The sequence below is a fragment of the Tympanuchus pallidicinctus genome, unplaced genomic scaffold (genome assembly GCF_026119805.1).
Source record: "Tympanuchus pallidicinctus isolate F22 unplaced genomic scaffold, pur_lepc_1.0 scaffold19, whole genome shotgun sequence".
Lineage (NCBI taxonomy): Eukaryota > Metazoa > Chordata > Aves > Galliformes > Phasianidae > Tympanuchus > Tympanuchus pallidicinctus.
The window spans coordinates 4,933,722-4,958,123 of NW_026294710.1; the positions used below are offsets into that span (position 1 = coordinate 4,933,722).

Consider the following 24,402-nt stretch of genomic DNA (forward strand, 5'->3'; position numbering starts at 1 on the left):
GAAGCTAAATTTCAGTACTGTAGGCGAGTTCTTACAACCGAACACTGTATGTGCATGGCAGCCTTTGTGGCTCTGGAATGTCCCCCTGGTTGACTGAGAGAGTCTGATCATTTTAATGCTGTCTCTTGAGTGGATAGTGCAACAAATGTCTACTGCATGAATGAGTTTGAGATAAGTGTATTGTCTGTATAATTCTTTGGAAAGAACTTCTTGCAAGGGGCTGTTACTAAATAACTTAGTGAAGAGCTCAGTACTGCAAGATGCTGAGCTCTGGCCTTGATCCAGCAGAGCAATCAGGCATTTCCATGCTGTCATCAAAGGCACAGACAGAACTTTTTGCATTTTTTTTTCATGTCTTCAAATTATTTGTATATGCAGAAGCCTATTTTCAAGCAGCAGAGGACATATAAGGATGTGCAGTCGTTATTCCTAGTTCACGCAAGCTTGACTTACTTTTCTCTCCTTGTTTGTCTGGATGAACTCTAATAGGGAAATCTGCAAAGCAGTATTTTGTGGTGCAGTAATATCCAGCAAGACTTCATGTGTATACATACATGGAATGAGAAAACTTAGGAGGCAGGTAACTATAATACAATATGACAAGAAAAAATTGTTTCTCTCTTTTTCAATACTAAGATGTTATTCACACACCTAAAGGTAGCAGGAGTCTAAAAACAAAAAAGAAATAATTCTTGAAGATATCAAAAACATTAAATCAAATTCTGCTACTCATACCATAGGAGAAATTGGGTTTCAGTATTTAGAGTGACCATGAGCTCAAACTAAGTGGCAGAGTGCATTCTATCATATTTGTTTTGACAATCCTTCATAATTATTTCTTTAAGCTGTGCTCAACAATAGCGCATATATTTCCCAAATCTGTTACTAGTGGTTAGATAACAAATAGTATCACAGAATAAATAACAAAATATAATTATTCTGTAACATCAACATCTGTATTATAAAAACGTCATCAGGATAGAGCTGCAGAATTGTGAGCTTTAACAGTTGGGGTAGGGACAGCACTGCAGCAGTAACTTTTCCTCAGCAGCTCAATCACAGGGGCAGAAGTCTCAAAAACAGAGTGGCTCCCACTTTCATAAATGACAAACTGCTGGTGGAGTGGTGGACGTCATTATTGTAGCTGTTCCATTAATTGTGTTCCATTCGCTTGCGATAGCGAAGAGCAATCACCTAGGAGAAGGCTTGGAGAAGCTGCACCAGTTGAAATAATAATACATTTCATTCTAAAAGGAAACAATTGAAGTATTTTGCATGCTGTTTGCTGTCTGTTGCTGTTAATGACTTTTCTTATAGCAAGTATTTCACAAACATGAGACCACCGCAGGTTTGTGCTTTCCTAACCAGCCGTTGCTTTCCTTTATCCTCTCAAGTGTCTTGGGTCTTTCATTTCTGATAGAAATGCAACAAATCTAGCACGTTACGTTGAACTCCTCTAAATATGTCTCTTAGCTCAACATAAGCTGTTTGGTTTAAGTTGTTGTACATGTTTCCTTGTGTCGTTTTCTGTGAAATAATGCCTTTTTGAATCCTTAAGCAATAGGCACTCTGCAGCAGTCTCTGATTTCCCACCAAAGTAGGGAAGAGTTTAAAATAGCAAGTTCAAAGAAAGAAATGGAAGAAAACCAATTGTTTTCTTTTTTTTCCACTTCACTAGTCTCAAATCTTGCCCACATATAACACATCAGTTGAGACCAAAAGCATGCCTCTAAAAGCTCACCCAGCTCCTATCAGCCTTAGTGTTTGTGCAAAGGATTATAACTGATATGAACAAATTACTTTGCAGAACCTACTTACACATTCAAAAAGCATGTTCTAAATGCTTTAAAATACAAAAGATAAACAGTAGAAACACTTTCAATCAGTATCACAGACTGCTTTGCAAGGCAGGGAAGATGTTAGGGCCGTAATTTGACTGATGATTTCAACAAGCATATATGGGGAGAACGTGTATGTGCGTTAAGCTGCATAAAGCCTTTCTCTAAATCCAGATGTAGGCATTAACACGCATATTTGAGATGGCATGCTTATTTGTTAAGTGCAAAGATGGTTAGAAAAAGGCTTTCCTGACAGAGGATAAAAGCTGGAGTACTCTTTAATTTTGGTTACTGCCAAGCTTATTTCAACAACCACAATAGTTATTTGGCTCCGTACCAAAAAGTGGCAATACAGTACTTACATGTCTATGGATCAAAATTAGATGAAAAATTGCTGTTTCTCATCTCCAAAGCCATTTGCTGCACATTTTATAGGCCTCAAGATGCCTTTTGTAATATGTGATAACAGAGCCAACTGAAGCATCTGCCCGGGAAGAGATTACTTTAATTATGGACTCAATGTCCTATTTTCTGCAAGTGTTCCCCAGAGAATTTCTTACTGCTGGATGAGAGGTGTTATGATGCACATTAAAATCTGCAAATCAAACAAAAGAGGTTGTAAAAGTGAGACAAGGACAGCCATTAAGTCTCCAGTCTTGTATTCAGTGGTTTAAAAAAAGTAACCCTGAATTCTGTAATGATAACTTCCAAATTAATCTAACACCTGTTAAAATAAATTTCCAATAACATGGAGAAAAATAGATATTAAAGAAAGTTTTCCTTCTTTCATAATCGTATTATATGCTATAAATTGATTGATCCATAAGTCTTTGAAATACTTGTTTTCCTTTTAATTTTTTCAACATAGTGGAAGTTACTAATGATGTAAGATGAAAAATCCAGCAATTAGGTTTCTTGTTAGCTCCTATTTTTGTAGCATGTAATGTTTCTTGTCATTAAGAATTCATTTGCTTTTCACTGTAGTATCATTGATCACAATTAACTCACTTGATATTAAAGTGGATGTGCTGTATGCTTCTATAGAAACTGTGTAAAATACCATTGATTTAGTACTGTTTAATGGCTATTTAAAATATTTGTCATTCTCTCTTTATCAATTAAAAAAAAGAAAAGCCTAGAAATCTTCATTAGCAGCTGCTGTAATGATGAGCTCAAACTTTTTTTCTTTACACAAAATATGATGGAAGAGCTCTAAAGGCAGCTTGAAGATGCTGTGACAGCATGTGAAGTACTGGGAAACTTCCCTAAAATTTGTATGATTGCCAAAATTAAAAGGGAAAATGACATTTTCAGAAAATCCCAAAGTTAAAAAACATAATAAAAAAAAATCTCAACCTATTTGAAGTGCATCTTAATCAGATGGCCATACGAAATGATAGCATTTGGAAGCACTGTCTCTTCAGTATGTGTAAATATTAGAAAGGTTAAATCCCTTAAAACAGTGGAGTGAAAGCAACGCTTATCCTCTGTAAATAGCACTAACTGATATTAGGGCTTTTCCACTTGCTAATTTTACAGCAACTTTGTTTACTGAATCAAAATCAAGTATGGAAAGGATGTAAGAATGCAGCTTATCATGCATACCCAGACCCAGGAGGGGCTCCTTGGAGAGCCAAGCTTGTTCTCTTTTCCTCATGGTTTCCAACACCATTTAGGATGTCCAGGCAGTACCTGCCCCAAGTTATGGTGCTGCAGCCATGTAGCCTAAGCTTGTAAACCTGATCACAGCATGATGTGTTGCTGAGTATGTCTTGGCAACCCTGCCCAGGCAGTGAGGTTGGAACTACAAGATCTTTAAGGTCCCTTGCAATTCAAGTAATTCTATGATTCTATGACTGGAGACACCCGACCTGGAGTTACAGAACTGAATTAGGCTTTAGAAGTGATAACACCTACTCTGTCTGGATTGTGGGTACCCTCATTATCCCAAATGACGAAGGTGGAGAAAGCTGAACTACTCAAGGCTGGCTTTTGGTGGAGCCATCCTGGGCTGCGAGAAACTAGAGCACAGCTCTCTGCTGCACGTGATGCGGTATGACATCCTGAAATCTGTGGGCTGGGAGCATCCATGCAGACTCCAGCTTCATGGGGGAATTAAGAGCTGAAACTCAGATATCCAATCTGTCAGTTACGTTTTGCATTGCAGATTTTTTTCTGACTCCTTCCTCTGGCTGTGGGAAGTTGCCTGGTGCCTGGGTGAGGGGCAATATGTGGGAAAATTCCTTGGAGATCCTTGGACCCAGATGGGAACTTAATCAATACCAACTACTTTCAGGCTCCTTGCTTTGCCTTTTGGTCTGTTACTGAGAAGGTGGAGAAAAGGATCACTAACAGCCATAGTTTACTGAACTGATTGTGGACCCAGTGCTGGAAGCTGGACACAGGGTCATTGGTGAGAGGTAGGGGCACAGGAGTATGACTGGTCAGGTACCTGTGTTCCTAATTTTTGGAGGAACTGTCTGCCTTGGTTGGGCTATGGAAACTCCATGTGCCTCAGTCTCTATGCCTAGGAAACTTTTAAGTGAGGGAGTCTGGTGCAGCTAGAGCTGGACTCTGCTTATCTTCTGGACCTGTGTGTCCTACATACCACCTGATTCCCTTGCAGCACTCTATTCATACTGGATATCATCTGAAATTTTGTAAGAACAGACATTCAGCCTTGAGCATCTTCCTTGCCAGCAGCCATGAATCTGTTTGGGTATTTTCCTGCTTGCCAGAGATAGCTGACCTTTCCTTTAGGTGAAGTGCTCTGCTGTGGAGCCCATGTTCCTTTGCTCTCAGAGCTGGCAGTGTTCTGTGGGTTGCTGATATTGTTGGCCAGATATTTCTGTTTTAAATAGCATGGACAATTAGGTCATCGTTCCAATTATCTATGTGCAAATTTTTGTCTTTTTGTTTTAGCAAGTCTATTTTGGAATAACCTTACTAAAAAGGTCCCAAGAGGTTGGACTTCTGTTATTACTTAACATGATGAAAACATCTTTGCTTCAAAAAATGGTGGTATGACTGCCATTGTCTTTCAGCAACAGGTTTTTTCCTCTGTGGAGTCTTTAACTTGTTAATGGAAATTTTCCATCGTTCTCAGCAAGCAGTAGCCAGAGTCAATGAATGAATTGATCGACATCTTCTGCTTCTGAGTTGCTCTTCGCAATATCATCTAATCATAGAATCACAGAATCATTAGGGTTGGAAAAGACCACTAAGATCACCAAGTCTGTCAGCCCTTCACCACCATGTCCACTAACCTATATCCTTCAGTGCCACACCTCCACATTCCTTGAACATCCCAAAGGATGGTGACTCCACCACCTCCCTGGGCAGCCTGTTCCAATGCCTTGCCACTCCTTCTGAGAAGACATTGTTCTTAAAATCCAACCTGAACCTTCCATGGCACAACTTAAGGCCATCACCTCTTGTCCTATCACCATTACTTGGAAGAAGATGCCAATCCCCACCTTGCCACAGCCTCCTTTCAGGCAGTTGCAGAGAGTGATAAGGTCTCCCCTGAGCCTTCTCTTCTCTAAACTGAACCATCCTGGTTCCTTGAGCCCCTCCCCATCAGACTTGTGCTCCAGACCCTTTACAGCTTTGATGCCCTTCTCTGGACATGCTCCAGGGCCTCATGCCAAGTAAGGGAGGAGTTTAACCTTCTGCTCTTGCCCATCTCTTTAGTTTCAAGGAGTTATCACAGAATCACAGAATCACAGAATTGTAGGGGTTGGAAGGGACCTCCAGAGATCATTGAGTCCAACCCCCCTGCCAAAGCAGGTTCCCTACAGCAGGTCGCACAGGTAGGCATCCAGGCAGGTCTTGAACATCTCCAGAGAAGGAGACTCCACCACCTCCCTGGGCAGCCTGTTCCAGTGCTCCGTCACCTCACTGTAAAGAAGTTCTTGAGCACATTTGTGCAGAACTTCCTATGCTGCAGTTTCCAGCTGTTTCCCCTTGTCCTGTCTCCACTCACCACTGAAAACAGTCCGGCCTCGCCATTCTGCCCCCCACACCTCAGATATTTATAGACCTGGATCAGGTCCCCTCTCAGTCTTCTTTTCTCAAGGCTGAACAGACCCAGTTCACTCAGCCTTTCCTCATAGGAGAGATGCTCCAGGCCCTTCACCGTCTTTGTGGCCCTCCGCTGGACTCTTTCCAAGAGATCCCTGTCTTTTTTGTACTGGGGAGCCCAGAACTGGACGCAGTACTCCAGATGAGGCCTCACCAGGGCAGAGTAGAGGGGGAGGATCACCTCCTTCGACCTGCTGGCCACGCTCTTTTTAATGCACCCCAGGATGCCATTGGCCCTCTTGGCCACAAGGGCACACTGCTGGCTCATGGCCAACCTGTCATCCACCAGGACACCCAGGTCCCTCTCTGCAGAGCTCAGTTATGAAGTTATGGAGTTATGGAGTTATGAAGGGCTGGACTGTGAAATCTGTAAGGCCATGACTACATGCAGATGTCACCAGATGCAGCACATGTGGAACATGTGAGGGTTTCACTCCACACAAATTCACACAGGCACTCTCCTGCCTCCCACGTAACCATGATGCAGAGATCTCAGCAACTTCCAGCCAGTGAAGTGCAGGACTTGCACATGCTTAAGCCAGCTAAGAGTAGCACATAATTGTATGTTCTGCTTTCAGGTGACCCAGTTCCCTCTCCTCCTTTTCAATGCCACATGAGGGCCTCTTGTCTGGGAGCTGTTGTCCATGCTGACAAAAGGGTTTTATTTCTTAGGGTCCCCAAGAATATGTCATGCTTTAAAAAAGTGCAAATTAATGCTAATTTCCTGAAAATGAATACAGCCCTCATGTATCTATTAGTACATTTATTTGTGCCTTTTAAAAGAGGACCATTGGATTATGGAAACCAAATTTAAATCTAAATTTGCAGTGCCATATGGCACAACCTTCGGGCACTAAGACTCCAGGAGTTCATGCATTAGATTGCCAGACTGATGTTGTGGATAAGTAGATTGTCATAAAAGTCATTAGTTTCAGTGCATACAGATTGCACTTGTCTGTTTTTACTGTTAAGCTTTTAAAGGCTGATCTTTTAATGCTTTGTTTGATGCAAAAACTAAGCATCACAGGAGGACACTCTATGAGTACAAATTGTTAGCATGTTTTAGCTGAATGAAATACAAACAAGGAAAAGATCTCACTCTTGCTACTATCTAGGATATGTCAGGAATGTTTACTTACGTTTGTAAGGAAATTTCCACAGTTTATTTGTAACCCACCGTGGATCTAGCCAGTAGCTAGGATTCCTGTTTGTGGCAATGTTCAGAGCTCTCAAATAGCTTTGTTGTCTTGGTAGTTTTGTTTCTCTTGTTCCCAGCGGACCAAGAAAAGAATTAAAAAATAAAAATAATAATACATATATATATAATCAGAAACCATTATTTCTGAGACTGATAGAAATTTTGTAATTGGTTAAAGATGACTTTTGGATTACTTAGGTTTGTCATTTAAGGATAGTTTAGTGACAATGGTTTAGGTTGGTAAGTGCGATTTATTTGCATCTGCAGGCCACAGCCCTTAATGTTCACCTGTTATCATAGGCAGTTAAGCTGGATCTCAGAACTGGGGTTCTGTCCTGTTTTTGTTTTTTGTTTTTTGTTTTTTGTTTTGTTTTTTTAGCAGCAGGGCTTTTTTGCTGTATTATGTGACTTGCAGTGAAAATTCTCTGATGAAGAAGGGGAGATACAGAGGCCAAAGCCTTGATACAGTAGCTATCATCCCTGGACAGTGATTTTGGGAGCTGTGCCTGGAGTCTGTGCGTGCCCCAGACCCTCAAAGAGTTTTGGCACATGTCTGGTGGCTCTCAGCTGCACAGGAACTTCGGAGAGTGGCTCATGGGTTGAGGGGCACTGAATCCCTCTAAGATTGGATTTTCCAGTATAGTAACAAGATCACGGGGCAAGTGAAGCCCAATGCTGGCCAATGCTGGAAGCTTTCCATGACTCTTTTATCAGTGCTATACCTGTAAATTTAACTTTCCATTTATATTTGTAAAACTTATATATAGATTTTTAATAAACCTGTTTGGTGGTTTTTTTGTTTTTGTTTTTGTTTTTTTACTTGTTTGTTTTAAAATGGCAAATTAATAATGCTATATGAATGTATTCTTTGTGTGAGAAGTTCAAGCAAAGAATACATTTCACAGTTGATTTATGAACCCTTCTGAAAATGTGGTTTATAATGAAATTCTAACAGCCCCATTACAAAATTAACACGAGAAGTGGCAGTGCAATAATGCTTTTCATGCTTGTGCACTCCTGCAGACTTTCTCTTGCTAAGCTCTTGCCAAAGGCTAAGAGAACTTCCAGAAGCTCTGGGCAGCGCACGACGGAGTGCAGCTGAAAGCTGGCTGTTTGCTGCACGTATGCGGAGTGTGCATTCACGGTGTCTGTATGGGTGAAGTTTAATCAACAGTAGTGTTACCAAAATAGCACCAAACTAAGAATAGCTGTCTTCAACTACAGGGCGAGTGCTGGTCTACTAAGGCGAAGTGTGGGAGGTGTAATTTTTGCTGCTGGCAGTACTTTATTTTAAGGTTTTGTTGGAATCAGAAAATATAGCTGAGATAGCTGCTAGAAAAAGCAGTGATTATTTGGACTGTCATTGTTCATACAAATAGCCTACATTTATCATTATATTTTAAAGGTTTATTATGATTAATTTTACAGCTGAACCAGGTCTCTGCAGACTGAAACCCTGATGCTCTGCCTGTATCTAATATTTGCAATATACAAGATTAGATTCTGCTGCTGTGTGTCTTTGGGACCATTGTGCCAAAGCTGGATAACTGGGTCAGAATCAGGATTTTTAATGTGGAAAAGTCTGGGCCTTGGCCATCTCAGATTTAACATGTGTAACACCAGCGGTTTGCCACTAGGAATTTTGAGGGCATTATGCTGACCTCAATCTGCTCATCTAACTACTGAAACAAATTAAAGAGCAAGAGCACTCTACAGCTGTTAGCATGCAAAGGGCTGTTGGAGGTTGTACAGAGAAAAAACAAAGACAGACCTGCAGAGATGAGCATCATCTTTGGTCTTCCAGAGACTGATACACAGTTCCGGATACGTGAAACTAAATTTTAACATCGAGGCTTATATATGTAGAATATAATTACACCTTTACTCTCAAAACATAGCTAAAATAATGTTAGACTTAAGTGGTTTCTTTTCAAAGGAAAAGTTAAAATAGGAGATATAATTCCAGATGGGATAGTTAGAAAGGGCTGTTCGCTGCGTTTCCCATTGGCAAATTCTTAGCATTATTTTGGGAAATACAAAAACGACTGGGGACAGAGAAAACAACCTGGGAAATTTAAAAAGAAAAGAAAAGAAGGAGCGATCTTGTGGTGAGACAGTGAACCTCGTGAGGGTGTGGGCTTAGCCAGGCCTTGGGAGAGCTTGTGCGGACAATGAGCATTCCTGACCCAGGCTTGACACGTTCCAATAGCTCCAGCAATTTTATTGCCTATTTAAGCACTGTTTGTTAATTAAGATTAAAAGAGATTATGAAGTGGTTTTATCATGATGTGTACGAAACAGGGGCAGTGGCCTCCTCGTGCACTCAGCCTCAACCTCCTCACTAAGATTTAGGAGTGGAATTTGTCCTTGCAGTTAATAGATTTACAAAGGAATAAAGCATACAATTTGTCAGACTGCTGTTTTTCCCTTTTGACCAGTTAGGCTAAGTATCATGAAAGAGCTCTATTTGGGCACCAGCCAGTACGATTGGATGCATGGTACATTAACCAGATTTCTTGGGTTTACAATCTTGCTCTTTTGAGCACAATTACTTTTCTCTGATTGGGTTCTCTGTAGCTATTAGCAGGTCCAACAAGGACCGTGAGGCATTTGTGCACAGCTTTATGAGAGGGCTTCCCTGTTGGGGTCATATGTCAGGACTGGGGTCCCAAAGTTCCTGGGAAAGCAAATTTCTTGTTTTTCTGGTCATTACATCCATCGTACCACTCACGGCCCACACAATGGGGTCACAATCCAGCTCTACACTTTGTACCTCACAGATTGTGAAGTATATGAGATTGGATCCCTAAAGGATTCCAAAAGTTAGAATAGATAAGTACAATTAGAGACGTTTTAATAGCTTCTCAGACACAGACAAAAAGATACATAGCTCATGCTGTGTCATTACAGAAAACTAAGTTCTCCCAAATTCTATAGATCGGACCTTACGAAACAGCTTATCCAGCTTTCTCTCTAAAGACTTGTACCTTCAGTGTCTCTTGACCACCTTTAATGCCAGATGTTTTCATTAACTCATTACTCATTGTACACCCATGGGATGAGCTCTCCTGGTCCAGGGCTTTTGGCTCAGGTGTTCCCCACTCTTTGTGTGCAGGCATTTGGGCAGATGCCAGCAAAGTCACATCACTGATTCACAGCAGCAGAGGGGTGATTCAGAGCTGCGGGCACTGGGAAGGGTTTGCTGGAACGTGTGTAGCATCGAGGACAATGCAGCTGCAGTATTTTCTTTGCAATCTGCTTTTTGCAGATTTTTTGCAGAAATAAGTTCTCAGGTAAAAAATAATAATCTAAAGTTTGATATATGTGGTATCATTTGATAAAATTTCTTGGTCAGAAGTTTCACTTTTTTACAGAAATGGCAGGCATTTGTAATTTGCTGCTAAACAAGTAGTTTAAGTATTTTAGCATAATTTAGTGAGAATTAATGGCTGGTTATTTATTGCCTTGTGTGCTCTACAGGAGTGATTTATAAAGCCATGCTCTTCACTGCTTGTTACTTTGCATTCCCTGTGTTAGCTGTGCCATCAATATCATTAAATGAATTCCCAGTGACATTGCTCTGGAACTATAGTTTTTGATACAAGGGTTACAGAACATAAATCAAGAATTATGTTTAATTCATAAGAGGCACCAATCTCTCATTTAGGTGTGGGTTGGGCCTAGAAGGTGTCAAAAATATACTTTACAATACCTCTTCTGATTGCATTCAGACTCTATATATGCCCTTATGTTCCGTGTGAGAATAAAATATAGCAATACAGGGCCGTTTGTCAAGCGAATGACGTTTGTGTTTTTATTTATTTGGGTACAAATGATATCATTATTTTCACCACAAACTAAAAATCTATTTACATGAATATATTTAAATTGATTAGTAAAGGAATTCATAAAATTAAAAATAAATATTTGCCTATTCTGCATTATAAGTGCTATAGTTGATTATTTAAATTACAATTTTAAAATCTAATGCTTCTAGTGTTATTTGCAGTTATATTCATTTGTCTCCTCACAGAAATATAAATAAACACCCTCCTCATTATAGTTTTTCCTTACTCGTCTATTTAAATTCCTATTGAATTGCTGCATTGAAATCCAGAGCACTGAAAATCCTGTAAAAGCATTTATCTAGTATTTATTTACTTTTTGTTAATGTTATGTAAATATTTCTGACCCCTTTTAGCTTTTGTTTTATATATATATATACACATATATATACAAACATAAACATTATGTATATGTACATACGCATTTTTGCAAAGCCTAAATTTGGCATCAGGTCTTTGAAATGTGGTTTCACCTCAATATTACTCAAAGTGTATATGAACTCTTGATGATATCACTCACATATAAAGGTAACTTTGAAGCAAGAAGGTTTAACTCTTTGTGCTGCAGAGGCAGTTAATTACCAGCGTGGGGTATGGGAGACCTGTGGATGACTCCAGGGCTGTCACTCACTGTGGGTGAGTGGCTGTAAGATGAGGGACATTCTCTCTTGGACATTTCTTGGAGTCAGCAAAACAACCATCACATGTTATGACCACAAAGAATCAAAAGCTAAAATGTTCACTGAACAGATAATGTTAGACTTGCCACTGAGATTAGAAGAACATTTCTGTTAGAATTAGGGAAAAAAATAAATTTAAATATGTTAAAATTCTATATACAAAGCTGGAACTTTTTTTTCCCTCCATGTTCATATAAATTTATGCAGGAATAAAATTTTGAATAACATTATCTTTTTACCTCAGTTCTGCAAATGAGGCTATTCTATCTGTTTTGTAAAAAGGACTTAAGACACTCTTCTTGGGAAAAAAACAAACAACCAAACGTCTATCGGTGCAAATTAAAAATCACTTCTAGTGTCTGTTTGCTTCCAAATCTTCCATAAAGACTTTATCTGGAACATCTCTTTGGTTCATTCTTCCCTTCAGTGATGGCCTATTGGCTACCTGACATGTGCAGCCCTTGCTGCTACTGTTGGTCTGGGTGACACTAAATATGTGATGGGTGTGTTTTGGGATGATCTGTGGACCTTGAGGGATCCCTTTATCTCACAGGAGAGGATGACTCATGGATTTCTAGGCCTTCCAGCACTCAAACTGCAGCTTGGGATGATTTGGTGGCAGATCCTTCCAGGAAGGATGCTAAGAACTTGAAGGGAAGGGAGGGAAAGTGGCTTTGGTGCCTGGTGATCCCAAGGAATGAGTCTGAGTCTGAAAAATAATGAGCTTAAGCCATTTCCTCAGTTTCACACACACACAAAAAAAAAAGTCTTGTTAGTTCTGGTGTTCTCAGACAGGAGCAAAAGAGCTATCATGGAGTTACTTAACGTCATTGGTGTGTCTATCATGGAGTTACTTAATGTCATTGGTGTGTTCGAGACAACAGAATTCCATTAGGATCAGGAGTTAACAACTGCAGGAACTAACTTCAAGCTCAGAATTTCACCTTGTAGTAGCTCTGAGATAGCATGACTAGGGGTAATTTTTCTTCATTATTTTGTGTGACATTTGGTTAGGAAAGTTATGTTTTAAAATGGGTTACTACACTGCATGGTGACATAGTACAGAGCCAATTCCCGGGCAGCTGGCCAGTTTTCAGCCAGCCCGTAACATTAAAATTTGCCATCACTGGCACCAAGAGGTGCCTGTGCTAATTAAAAGCAAGTAAAAGGAAAACATGCAGGGAAATTGAATGTAACATAGGGATGTTTAGCTTTAGATACATGATAAGAGTGATAATGCTGTCTGTCAATCCACCCTTCTCCCTACACAAATTATTTCTGTACTCATAGATCCGTTTTCACTGAAAGCTGACAGCAGCTTAAGTGTCTACAGTGTATTCACTTGGGTGCTTGAATGGAGATGACCTTGCTAAAGGAAGCTCTGGGAGTGCTGTCAGCTGGGAGAGTCTCAGTTGGGAGATCAGAGATATGATGCTGGCGTGGCTGTAAGGGAGGAGCATGGTGTTGCTTGGAAATGCAACCAACAGATCAAAAGTGTTTACAGTATTCTTATTTGTAAACTTTCTGAAAGACCAGGTAACAGCATGGAAATACTGAAGAGCAATCCTCCATAACACTCCTGCAGCTGCAAAACAGAAAGATATTTCTCTATAGCAAGGCAACATAAAAAGTTTTGCAACAAATATAACAAAAAGGATTTGTAAACAAACAGCTTCTGTTACCTAAAGGTATCTTTATTAGATAATATTAGATATATTGCAATTTCTGTTTCTTTCTGTTTAGGAAGTCTCACAGTTTTTCATAACATTTTGTTCAGAGTCAATAGTGCAGTAGAACAATGTTTAGGTTCATTATATATTGAGAAATAGAAATAAATATATCATTTGAAATTCTGAACTTAGAAGATACATGTGGACATGTGCCCACTGATTATGATTCTTATATAAAAACATCTTCAACTTCAGTGCAAGGGTCTGACTTGAGATCAAAAAACTTAAAAAAAAAAAGGAGATGTGCAGTAATGTCTTGCAAGGAATCCAATCTCATGATGAGCAGTTTGACTGAGGGCTCCCCAGAGATGGATGTACCTGGAAGCTAAAAGAGGTGGTTCACCAGCTATATTTTAAAACATTGTTTCTGTTGATGACAATATATTGTTTTTCATAGTCTTCCTACTAGAATAACATAGCAGAGTTAATCTCTGCCAATGAATGAAATCTGTTTCCTCAGCATGTGCCAAACAAGTGGTTCTGCACAGTTAGGGCTGCTATTTTTACAGCATTGTTTTTAGATGCCGTTCTCAGAGATGTCTTATTTTCTTCTAAATGGATGATTGTATTTCCGTCATATATCTGCCTTTACCAGTTTACAGTTTGCTGTTGTTTCTGCCATCTGCTTGATGGGTATTGCTTGAAATCTTTTGGCTCCCAGCCATATCCATCTCATCTGTAGGGGCAAAGCACCTTATTGTACATTGTACCTTATGTTACATCATCTCTTTGTTGTTCTAGTTGTTCAGGATTTCAGCCATTCTCTGTGCAAACACAAGTTTCTCTTTAGGGATCACTAGGTGTTTGGTAACCACTCAAAAAGGTACAATTCCATTTAAAATGGGAAATACTTGTGTTATATGATGTTCCATCAAATCTGGTCTCTGTTTTAAATTCATCCACCACAGTGATGCTCAGACATCTGATGTCTTGTCATTGTACATCTCGTGTCATTAGTGATAGGACCAGGGGGAATGGCTTCCAGCTACGGCAGGGGAGATTCAGGCTGGACATGAGGAAGTATTACTTTTCGGAAAGGGTGGTCAGGCACTGGAATGGACTGCCCAGGGAGGTGGTGGAGTCACCGACCCTGGGGGTGTTCAAGGAAAGGCTGGATGTTGTGTTGAGGGACATGGTTTAGTAGGAGCTATTGGGAATAGGTGAACAGTTGGACTGGATGATCTTTTAGGTCTTTTCCAACCTTGGTGATTCTATGATTCTATGATTCTATGATTCTACATTGAACAGGAAGATTTAACTTGGAGATGGGCTGTTACTATTTACCATTGACAGAGCCTCCAACAGAGCCATCGCTCAACACATTTCTTTCAGAGGGACTCCTCAGAAGTGCCAGGATGCTAGAAAATCATTGTTGATTTATCATGGCACTCTGGAATTTGTCCTGAGCAGCTTATGGGATGTGTCTCTTCCCTAATGACACAGGGTTTGTACCTAATGCAGTGGTGGACCTACTGCAAAGTTCCTTAGTTGAGGATAAGAGATTCACAAGAACAAATTCACCTTTTATGTTGTTTATTTCATGAAGACATAAAAAAAAATAATAAAAAAAAAACCTTTAAAAATGTGGCTTTATGAAAAACCATTAACATATTAGTTTTGAGATGAGGTCTTATTTCATCATAAGTGTTAGCTCAAGTTTGCTGTTTTATTAATCAACTATAAACATCTTAGATTTACAAATTAGTCAAGAATTTCCCTAATATCGAGCAGCATTCTGTTATATACACCACCAGATGTGCAGGTCTCCAATGAATGCCTTCATCTGGAATCCTTTAGTATTTGGGATTCCAGGCACAGCAACTTCAGAACCCAAGCAATATTTCATGTAATAGTGCAATTATTATTTGTCCATATTTGAAAAGTTCAACTTCCTGGCTACACAGCTGAACTGAATTCCCAATGTATTCTTTCCTTTTAGAAACTGCCATTAGCAAATAAAGACTCAAAGTCTGTTTGCATTTTACCCAATATCACCTTTTTTTTGTTGTTCATTTGGAACACAGAGAACCCAGAACTGCAAGTGTGCTGAAGAGTATCACAATATCATCAAGGCATTTTCTTGCTAGGAGTCATTCTAATGCTGTGCTTACTCTGCCAATAATTTCTGAAAACAAATCTGTGCTCAGAGGAAAAATGAGTCAGTAGTAAAGCACTGACACCGTCTCCCTTGGAAGTACCTACATTATTACTTGCAAATTCTCTGTTACTTTGGCTTCTTTCAAGGCAGTGGTTATAGATCCCATCATTAATACTCCATTTTAAGAGAAGGGCTTTTAGAGCTTGATGTCCTTTTTTTAATAATAGGTTTAAAGAATTATTACCAACACAGTATCAAAAGGAGATATTATGGCCATGTAGCTTAGTGGGTAATTTATTTACGAGTGAGATAAATCATGGATTGCTTCCTAGTGAGAAGCATGCGTTCACACTCATTACTGCCAGAACAGTATATTACATGGGATGTTGCTGTCCAAATGAGCTGTAAATTTGAAGTGTTTATGACTGTGCCAAGTGACTGACCAATTCAAGTGAAATTCACATCGCACTTTTTGTTTAAAATAAACTTAATAACTTTAGCAGTATTTTATTATGTAAAAGCATTCACAGATATCAGAGCTGTGAGTCTGGACATGCTGTTAGACATTTTGGAAAAAGCCACTGCAGGGCTGTGTGCATATGATTAGCGTGGCTGATTGCTCTGAGCAGGAGGTTGGCCTGGGGAAACCCCAAGGTCTTTTCCAGCTTGGATTTCTTATCATCCTATGATCTTCTCTGGGAGTGCTGATGAGTCTGTGTGGCCAGACACGGGCTCCTGGTGGAGGAACCAAAAATTCTGCCTATGGCTCAGAAGCAGCATTACGTAAGTGGGCATCTCTAAAACAAACGTGTTTGTTGAAGAAACACCATGCTGTGCCATGAGCAGCAGAATCCATAAACCTGTTTTGTGCCCCTTTGGGCAGTGAGTCCCCACAGCACCCACGCCATGGTGCTCCCAGGTGCTCTCACGGTATATCTCAGCCCACTCCTGCAGTGCCTTCCGGACATCCTCCTACCCCTCCCTGTGTACCCAGATCCTATGATCAGTGCCAGACCTCCTCACTGTAGTCTCTCCAGTTTATGCCATATTCCTGATGTCCTTCCACCTGCTTTTTTTGGCTAGAGTTCTGCAATACTTAACAAATTTGTCATTTTTTCAGTAGCTGACGGAATTAATTACTCTCCTAAGGCAGTATTTCACCTGCCTATTTCTGTTTGTAAGCTGGTATGGTCTTAAGGGATATGTGCTTTCTTCCACCACATAAATCTGGTTGAAAATGAAAAACCAAGGAGGAGAAATAACTGTCCTTTGTGTGATTAGTGACTCTGCTTTTTTATTCCAGGAGATCTGTTGTATTCCGCTCATGTAGGAAGCAATAGGGGCTGAAATTCCCTCTTTGAAAAGCAGAGAACAGTTATTCTTTAATAATGATTGTAGCAGGTCCTACCATTATGTGGTTTGTACCAAACTGTGAAAGGCTCGTGTACTTCATTCTTTTCTCAGTCCTCTGAAAATATTTAGGACAGTGGGAAGTGTACAGAGACACATAAGATAAAGGGAACGTGTCAGTGTCCAGTTAAGCCATAGGAATCAGTCGAGTATCACTGACCAAGCACTGCAGCCTATGAACATTCTTTTACTCAGTTTCCTAGCTTTCTAATCTGCCTTACGCATTGTGGATGCACCAGTTGCATCTCTGTAATTTGTGCTGAATTGAGTGCTTGTTAAGAAATGGGGTTAATTTGGCAATGTGAGGATTTCCCTGTGTGGGTTGTAAAGCAAATACAGGGCTGAGGTTCCAGAATTTCATATGGTCCAGCTAATCTGCAGCTGCTGGCAGTGTCTTCTGGGGGCTATAGGCAGCAAAAGACAGCAGGCTGCTCAAACCCAAATAGTGAAATCACAGAATCAGTGCAGAGCTATAAGGGTTGGAAGGGGCCTCTGGGGATCATTTAGTCCAACCCCCTGCTAAAGCAGGTTCCTTACAGGGGGTTACACAGGAGCCCAGGTGGGTTTTGAATATCTCCAGAGAAGGAGACTCCACAACCTCTCTGGGCACTTCTATGTATTTCATAGGATCACAGAATGTCTTAGGTTGTAAGGGACCATTAAGCTCATCTATTTCTAATCCACTGCTGTGGACAGATCTGTGTCGTCAGATCACCTGAGTTTCATCAGATGCCCAGGGTTCCATCCAACCTAGATTTAACAAATGTTTACGCTTTTAGAGATGTTGGGTACTTTGCAAATCCACAGTGAAGATTAATTCTGTGATACAGGAAAACACTTGTTGGGGCTTGTCAGTTTTCTGTTGTTGTTCTTGAAGGATAATTTAGGTGATTGAAAGACATTTTGATTAAATATGCACTTTAGAAGATTATACAAGTAGAATTTAATGAAAACACTTTTTTATCTCAAAAAGATATAAGACGTCCATTAGGATAGAGCTAAATATAGACTTTAAGTGTTTATACATGCTCAACACATTAGCAGCCCAAAATACATACAATCAATGTTTCACTAGATAATTAGGCACGATAGGCTGGAAAGCCTAAGACAAGGACAGAACCCTCTCCCAAACATGGGAAAAGGTGAAAAAGAGAGACCTAGTTGTTGGCACTGTGTCAATATACAGACAATAGATGCTTGTTCTATTATTTATATGAACTGACTGCTTGGCAGATGCCACTGCAAAATCCTCTATTTTTAAAGAGTAGAAAAAAATAGAATTTGCTTTCCTTTATAATCACACAATGCAAAATACTAATAAAAATGTTGGGTTTCCTGTAGCTGGGAAGAAACTATTGTCCTAATCTGCTTTCAGTCAATAAGAGGCTCTAATCATTCTAGTCACATCAAAGTAGATAGAAGTGAAAAAGCATCTTTTTATTCTTTGAGATACAGGGGAAAAGAGGTTGGAAATGCTTGCACACAGCTGAAAATGGTAATTCCTAATATTTTCCTCTTTGATAATGCATATTTACTGTTTTGTTGTTAATCCATTCTGTACTCAGTCCTTGCAGCCAAACAAAAATATGGTGTGTTTATAGCATTAAAAAGGAAAATTCTCATAAATTATAATGTGTTGGGGCTGAGGCTGCCTGCACACCCTTCTGCTTCCAGTGCTGCAGCCATAACTGCATTCTCTGTAATATTCAAGAAATGCAACTCCAGAATTAAATGTTCACCTAATTTATTTGTCTACCTGAAGACTTTTTTCTAATACAAAAGCTCAGTTAAAAAAAGCACTTAAATATGTATTTAAATCAACCCCTAATCAGAGCAACACTTCTTAAGTGCATGCAGCATAGACAGTTTTTCATTGCTAAACCATAAGAACTTAAATCTGCTAATCAGATTGTTCTTCAACTGATACTACCATTTGACTGCCATATTAGTCCTTTCATATTTTCTTCTAAATTTATGTATAGGAAAACATCATATTTTCATATGTTCTCTTTTTTTTTTTTTTTTTTTTTTTTTACGCCAAAGGGAGCATCAAGAAACCCACCTCACCTTTATTAGAGAAATGGAAATTGTTTCCAAGCTGACTCAAAACTCATGTCTCAAGATGGAGGGTGGCTTTCTCAGCTCTTCCAACTACACTAGAAGAGACTGACTATGAAAAATAAATCAGTACTTTTGAGAAAAAATAAGATGGCAAAAATGAATGGCACATTATATCATTATTTCAACTAATATATTTGATTGAAACAGGAGGGAATTTTGCATGTTTAGGTGGTAGCCACATTACAAAATATGTGCAGAAGATGCTTAGAGATAGATCTTGGATCCCTGTTCTCTATATGTCTTGTAGGTGTGCATTGGACCATGTACACAGTTGGAAATGTAATGCACACATCAGGCCAACATACAGAAGGGTGCATGGACCACTGCACATTTTGAAAGTGCCTCATCTGGAGTGTGGTTGAAGTTGTAGGTTGAAAAATGCACATTTTTCATGGTGTGCATGGAGAGAAATGTCCTGCAGGACTGGCTGCGTGCAGGCTGGGGCTGGCAACAGGAGAAGAGTTCAGTGAGCCCCTTAGAGTGCACAGATGGTGTGTGCGAGGGGGAATCAGCACATGCTGCACATGTTGGTTTGTCCCAACAAGTGGAGGTTTCCACCAGCCTTACCCACATCTTAATGTTTCATTAATAGCACAGCAGTCTCAGCTCACGCTGATTGATACGGACACACACGCACTCTCTTCTGTGCACAAATGCTGTCTTAACAACAAAGACATCCAAAAAATGGATATGTTGACATTTGGACTAGGTGACCTTAGTGTCATTTCCACCCTTTATGATTCTATGAAAAGGAGAACTTTTATTTCCTTATTGTTTATTGGATCTTTCTGAGAAGCCTGTTGACCTTCCTTCTGCATTTTCTTCTCTTGGACAGAAAACTTTCTGACTTTGTTGTTAATTTCAAAATCTCCACACATTTGCTCATTCCACCCTGTGTTGGATTCCCAGTTGCCACATGGGCCATCCCTGGAGGTAATTTCAGAAGCAGGAGATAAACAGAAAAGTCTTTGTTCCTCTTGTTCTGTATGTTTTGGGCATCACAGCAGAAAAAAGATGTAAAACTATTATGGAATGTCTAAAGGAGGGCTAAAAAGATGGTGAGGGGTCTAAACGGGAAAAAAGGAGAGGCTGAGGTCCCTGGGTGTGCTGGGCCCTGAGCAGAGGAGCTGAGGGGAAGGCTGATGGAGGCTGCAGCTCCTCACAGGGAGCGGAGGGGCAGCGCTGAGCTCTGCTCTGTGTGACAGCGACAGGGCCCGAGGGAACGGCATGGAGCTGCGTCAGGGGAGGGGCGGGAAAAGGGGCTCGGGAAAGGCGCTGCACCAGGGGGCGGTGGGCACGGCCCCGAGTTGCCAGAGTTCAAGGAGTGTTTGGACAATGCTCTGAGACATAGGGTTTGAATGCTGGGTGTTCCTGTGTGGAGCCGGGAGCTGGACTCAATGACTGGACTCAAACTTACGGCTGTGTTCTGTGACTCCAGGATTCTATGACTGTGGTCCACAGACTTCAGGCCAGCACAGCTACCCTGGCTGGGTTGGTTGTTCCTTCGCCTCTAGCATACACTGCCTTCTGCTGGCCATTTTAATCCCTCCCCCTCTGAAGCTTTTTCTCATCTGATCCAGGCTTTTAGAGCAAGCATGCTAATTCCAGCCACTCGCACTAATGTTGACATAAATAATTGCATCTTACTTGCCAGATCTCCCTGGCAGTTCCCACTGAATATGGCCAGCACAGCTGACTTTATTTTTTTGTACCTCGGGGAAGAAACAGTTGGTAAAAGTGGGGGAGGGGGAGGGGAAGGGGGGGAGAAGGGACAGAGTCAAAACCGTGGTTTTAGAATGCACACATCAAACTCCTGCTCTTTAATCAGTGTGGTTTTTTGTCAAATGGAAGCTGAAGTGCTCAATCCTTGGAGGCATTCAGTGGCTCTGGGCAGCTTGATCTGTTGGTTGAAAATCCTGCCTGTGGCATGGGATTGGAGCTAGATTAGTTTTAAGGTCCTTTCCAGCCTAAACCATTCTGTGCTTCTACGATTCTATAAGCTTGTTTTCCGCGATCCCGTTGAAAACCTGTCTGAACTGTCTATCATGAAATGAGGTAGTTTACTGCAGGAAATCTACATTCCCAATGCCTCCTGAAGACCTCTCTGCTGGTACTTTCCCCTCTGAGGGAATGATGCTGCCAGTCCCTGTAAGAGCAGAGGGAAGATGAAAGTGGATGTGAACATCTTTAGACTTGCTTCTCCCAAACTGCCCGAGGGCTTGAACAATTTCTGTAATTGCACAGGGGACAAAATTATGTCACTTAGGGTGCGTACATGGGAGTTGGCAGTGCTGCACATGAATAGAGATTTCGAACTGTTTAGTACGGTGGTCCTCCCCATCCTCCTTCACAGGTGACATAGACTATATATAATTCAAGTGTGGATTTGGAAGATGATGTTTCTTTTCTCCTTTTTGGTGACAGTCTGAAAGTCTTTGTTACTGCCTGTTTTCACCTTGAGGAAGTGAAGTTCATTACAGAATTCCTAGAGACAAAGCATGGAATTGGTGATGTCTTGAAGTGATAGCAAGCCTGTTAGCCAGATAGAGCCTTCCTCTGCTCAGAGTCCTTTTGTCCTCTCTCAGCAGTTTATCTTCTCTGGCTGCTGTTAAAAACACATTTTCCCTTCTCTCTTACATAGCCCCAAGCAGACAGATTCATCTAGGCTAATGGAGGCATGAAGTTAATGTATAGAGGAATCTTATTACCTCTAAGTTGTTTTTCTTTCAAAGCACTCACTTACCATGTCAGGATGTTCCTTTTCCCATCCTTTTTTCTTTTATTATTCACCCCCTGGGAAAGACTGGTTCATAGCAAGGAGTTGCCTTGGGGCACAAGAAGCATGCATGCTGCCTTTCGGCTGTGCTTGGTTGGTCAGTTGGCCATATGCTAGAAGTAGTTACCATAGAGTGACAGCAGGACTACAGGTGGTTAGGAGTAAAACCAATTAATATTTAGCAAGTGCTTTCATCTACGTGGTATTTAACTACACTGAGGACTGTACAGAAACTTTTGAAAAACAGAAGTCAGTTATAGGCATCTATGTCAAGAAAACAAGCCCCTGTAATTAATTGTTGAAATAAATTTGTTTCTCTACTAAAGCTGTTGTAGATGCTGCCAATGTTATTTTTATTATAATTCCCATAAACCTTGTGTTGCTTTAGACCTGAGAGTCCGTCTGGGGATCAATATGGTTTTGGGTATGTTACACATTTTGTAAAGATAAATGTACAAATTCACGATCACTTTCTGTTAAGCTACCCATCAGGGAGGAACTCTGGTCTACCTTGTGCTGGTGAGACCTCGGTTGGAGAGTGTCTGCATGTAAAGTCCTTTGTACAGGAGAGGTATGGGCCCATTGCAGTACTTCCAGAGGAGGGCCACAAAAATGATCCAAGGGATGGAACATCTCTGTTACGAGGACATTTTGAGAGAACTGGGGCAGTTCAGCCTGGATAAGAGAAGGCTTGGGGAAGACCTCAGCAAAGCCTTTCGGTATCTAATGGTGGGGGAGAGGGGGCAGTAAGAAAGAAAGGGAGAGTCTCTTTAGAAGGTTTGGTTGTGATAGGAAAGGGGGAATTTGCTTCAAACTAACAGATTTAGACTGGATATAAGGAAACAGTTTTTACAATAAGGGTGGTGAGGCACTGGCACAGGTTGCCCAGAGAGGTGGTGGACGCCCCATCCCTGGATACATCTAAGATCAGGCTGGACCGGGCTCTGAGCAACCTGTTCTAGCTGTAGGTGTACTTGTTCATTGCAGGGGAGTTGGTCTAGATGACCTTTAACAGTCCCTTCAAATGATTTTATGATTTTATTATCACTAACAGTGGCAATTCAATGCAGGAAAGGTACATCTTGCACTCCATTCTGAAAGTATTTTAGTTGCTGCATAATTGCACCTCATTACTGGCATTTGCTCCATGCGTAATGCATAAATAGAGGGAAAAGCAAGAAGTTAGCTCTGGAAAAAAGACAGAAGCATTGCCCTTTGTAATTCTCTGAAACTGCTCTGGCTCTGCTGCAGAACTCATGCATATTCCATTGCAAAAGTGGAGCTACTGGGAGTATGTGCTGCAGGAACTAGTGCCTGTCCTGAAAAGTATTGCTGACCTTGGGCACAGGTTGCTCCTGCTATGAAGCAGCAATAATTGGCTCCTGTCAGCTATCAGACAGGGGATAATGGACACATCAAAATTTAGACCATACTGGCTGCTGACTCTGTGTTTGAAATCCTAAAATAGTTCCATAATGAGCGTGGTAGTGATCAAAACTTTATATTATGAACATGATCCCAGCTCTGTGCCCAAAATAATATCATTACCTGGTGAGGCTCCTCTCCAGATTCTCCTATGCCTCTGAAAAGTCCAAACTGCAGAAAAAACAACATGCACAGAGAAGGGAGTAGCCTGAGTGCCCTAAAAGCATCAGTGGTCATAATATTACTTTTCTGGACATAGGAGTACAGGAAAATAGAATTTTCCTAATTAAGCAAGATACAAATTAGATCCCAATGGAGTTTTCATTTACTCCTGTTTGGTAGCTTGCAGATGAGTTTTACATTGAGGATCCACTGTATCTGAAAAACGTAATATTAGATGTATTTTATTGCTCTACGCTGTCAGTGTAGCTGGCACAATAGCTGAGGGAAAAACTACATATGTTGAGTTTCCTCTACAGACCAAGATGTTATGCTCTTTCCTGACAGTTTCATAAGCAAGCCAGGTGTGATCCATTAGAAGTGGCACACAGTTGCCTGAAAAATCATTCTCATAAGGTTGCTTTCAGTATCTTACTGTTGGACTGAGACTGTTTCAAGGGACAATCTGTTAATTATTTCCATTACTGAGATGGAAAGGGTGAAGAACATGTAGGAAGAGTGTGTATGTAAGAACTTTGGCTGCAAGAAATTGGAAATCAGAGTCAATTGATAAATACTGAAATGTTTTGAAATCAGCAAGATGAAATTAAGTTGTAACATCACAGTTAGGAATGAGAGATGAATTAAGCAATTGGAAATAAAGAATAACTAGTGCTGTTAGAGTAGCACTGTAAGAGAAGAGCATATCAAATTGCATTGGATCTCTGGCCGATTAGAAGAAAACAAAACTATGCATCTTTCTTCAAGGTACATTAACTGGCCTGTTAGCTGTGAATTGTTAATTGGAAATATTTATTCTTTAGACAAACTGATAGTACCTCTAGTACAGAAACTCTGTGCAGCTGCAGGTGTATCACTTCCTCAGAGATGGAGATAGAAAGAGAAGGACAGGCAGAGACCAAGAAGGTGGGGTGTTGTTCAGAAACTGAACAGTCAGAGGATGGGCAGTGCAGGTTCTCCTTATTTGGAGAAGTTTTCCTTGTTTTCAGAAAGGATTTCTGGGAACCATTCAATCTCT

The 24,402-nt window shown here is 40.5% G+C and overlaps 1 protein-coding gene across 2 annotated transcripts in view; it reads left to right on the forward strand.

Moving 5' to 3' along the window:
- The window catches only part of RELN (reelin), a 267,668-nt gene that overhangs the window by 83,787 nt on the left and 159,479 nt on the right, over positions 1–24,402 (forward strand). The gene's annotated exons all lie outside the window — the stretch shown is intronic.